A 3078-nucleotide genomic window follows, 5' to 3' on the forward strand; every position below is an offset into this window, starting at 1 on the left:
CAGCAAAATTGATTCCTTACAGGATCCTGTCTCCAATATAACTAAACAGAGTAGCTCCAAAGCCAAAATTTGGCTTTCATCCTGTTGCTCCTTTACCAGTAACTTCCCCAACATACCCTTCTTTACTTTCTTATTCCACTGATAATACTCACTCTGAGCTTTCTTTCTTTCCTAAGAAACCACTAAGAAAACTTTACAGGAAATATACTTTAAGATCCATTCTATAAACATGGAGATAGCTACCTATGTTACCTTTATTCCCTGGACTTAATCAGAGTAATATAGTGTTGTGAAGGATTTTCTAAAATTGCATGGAGCCACTTACAAATTTGCTGAGAGATTTAAAATTCTTATTGAAGCTTACCAACTGGACTCCTAGATTTGATTAAACTGCTCCATATGATTACAAGGCCTGGAGAAGCCCAGCTATAGTGAGGACATGGTGAATGGAAAGATTTCAAAAATAGTTTAGGTTTAAATATGGATAAGACAGGCACTGAGCTACTTGAGGATGAATGAGCAATGGTGTGGTGCAGTGAATTGCTTTGTATGGTCCTTCTAGTCATGACCTGTGTGATTCCTACCAGATGACAGGATGGGACTATACAAATGTGAGGTGCTTGTGCTCCAAGGGAATTGGTTACCTAGTGCTGCTTTAACAGAAATACCACAAATGGGATGGCTTTAACAAACAGGAATTTATCTTCTTAAAATTTTGGAGGTTAGAAGTCTGAGTTACAGGTACCAGGCTCTAGGGGCTGGGTGAAAGCCAGCCTTGGACTTCAGCTCTGTGTCTTCCTTCCAGCCCACTAAGCTAGAGATATCTCTTCACTCAATCAGCTAGCTGCTGAGGCTAACAAACCCAAGGTTGACAAGTGATAAGGCACAGTCTCAATATTAGCAAACCACACAGCAGGCCATTAATTCAAATCCATTAAAAGTCCCAAGATAGGCAGAGCAACATGGCAGGCTACTGAAAAATGACTTAGCTACATGCAGTGTTCAAGCATGCCATCAACTGGAAACCTTCCTCAAAGTTGCTTCTTATATACTAGAAGCAGACCACATTCCTAAAGAAGCTCCTCAGCTGCTCCAATATATTGCACCATGGATGTAAATACCAATTTCACCATGGGGAATAAGTACATCCAGCTGCCCAGCCACTCAATCAGGCTCAGCCAAGTTGACACACAAACTTAACCACAACAGAGAAATTCTCAATAATGTAAATAAGGTGCATGACAACCTATAATGTAAATAAAAAGGAATGAAATGTCTCATTTCCTTCCTAATTAATGAAAATAAGGTATATGAAACCCTAACATGGGAATTAGTAAGTTTTTTCTGTCTGAATGAGCCATCACAGAGACAGAAAGTGGTATCTCACTATTATCAAAGAAAAAGTCAGGATTGGAGTGCATCCTTTGGGCCTGATATCCCTCCCCTGAGTGCTCTTTCAGGAAGACAGACAGACCTGTAACATTTTGCTGATATGACAAGAGATGGTGAGAAACAGCAGCAGTGAAACAGCAGCAGCAGACCCCAAGTGCAGCTCCTGGCACCAAACCTGGAAGCAGACTGGCAAAGATGAGACAGAGAGATGGGCTTTCCAGCTTTCAGAATAAGAAAATTGAGTGCAAAGTTGAGTGCCTTGGGGCAGGAGACTTGTGTTGGAGTAGGATGTCTCTCTGCAAACCTACTTACAGAGGTAACAGAGCTTTGTAACACTTGCCTGGGCAGTGCAGAGGCCAATGGGCCCCAATGCCAAGAGGTGAAGCCCAGAGAGGAGTGCCTACAGAAATACTGAGAAGAGGCTGTCCTAATAGAAGACATCATCAGATGTATCCTGCTTCATTTCTGATCCTGACTAGTAACCTGTTATTTCCCTAACAAACCCTATAATCGTGAGGATTGTCTGTGAATTCTGTGGTCAATGCAATGAAGTAGCGAACCCAGCAGAGAAATGTAGAGTGCCGTGAGAGGGAAAGTTGGCATCACAATTGGTAAAATATTTGGGGGATGGTACATGTCCTACCTTTGCCCCATAAGAATCAGCCTTGGGCTTATGATATTGATATTCATCTTATCCTTCCTTGTGAAGGTAGAGGAGGTCAGATTCCTCCAACATGTCCTATTTACAGATGGGTAAGAGATACTGAAAATACCATGGACTACCAGAAAAATGAATAAGTATTTCCTGGAAAATGTGGAGTCAGAATGCTCCTTGGAAGTGAGAATGGCCAGACTTTCTTTCACTTACTTTTTCGTGTTGTTGGAAAGGAACATTCCCTGGAGAAGGATATTATGCTTGGTAAAGTGGAGGGTCAGTGAAAAAGGCAAAGGCCTTCAACAAAATGGATTGACACTGTGACTGCAATAATGGGTTCAAGTATGGCAAGGATTGTAAGGATGGTGCACAACTGGGCAGCGTTTTGTTCAGTTGTTTGTATGGTCGACTGGACAATGACAACAAAAGAAATTACTTGAAGCTCTTCTCAATACTTTCAACTGATTGAATCTGATTGAACCAAAATTTATTTTTGTAAACGAAGTAAAGATTAGTGTTTAGGATTATCAAACCAGATTGCTTCAAAGGTTTTCTGAACATTCTGTTCTTACGTTATCTTCTCCAGGTACAAGTGGAGCTTTTAATGCTGTTTTCATATATGGGTTAAACCTTGAAATTTCAGCCCTTTGTAAGCAGAATTGATTGAACTGGGAAACCCCCTCATAGAACTGTCTAAGTTGGCTTATAAATTATCTTAGACTCTTGAGCCTGAAAGGGACAAAAAAGCTAACAAATTGATGGCCTTCCAGTGAAGCAATTATAGAACCCAAATCAAAAGAAGAATGCCAAATCTTGGAGTTCCGGCAAGATGGTGAACTAGGCACAAGGACTGCACAGACAATCATCAACAAAGAAAAGGGAAAACAATTAACACAGACACAGAAGATAATCTTGGACCCCTGAGCCTTGAAGGGAAGGATACAAAAGTGGACTAAACCCCAACTAGCAGAAGAATTTGTGTGAAAATACCAAAAAAGGAGACACACGGAGCTGCGGTCTGGCAGTGGACT

Source organism: Orycteropus afer, unplaced genomic scaffold, assembly GCF_000298275.1.
Source record: "Orycteropus afer afer isolate SDZICR_OR568_19922 unplaced genomic scaffold, OryAfe1.0 scaffold00715, whole genome shotgun sequence".
Classification (NCBI taxonomy): domain Eukaryota; kingdom Metazoa; phylum Chordata; class Mammalia; order Tubulidentata; family Orycteropodidae; genus Orycteropus; species Orycteropus afer.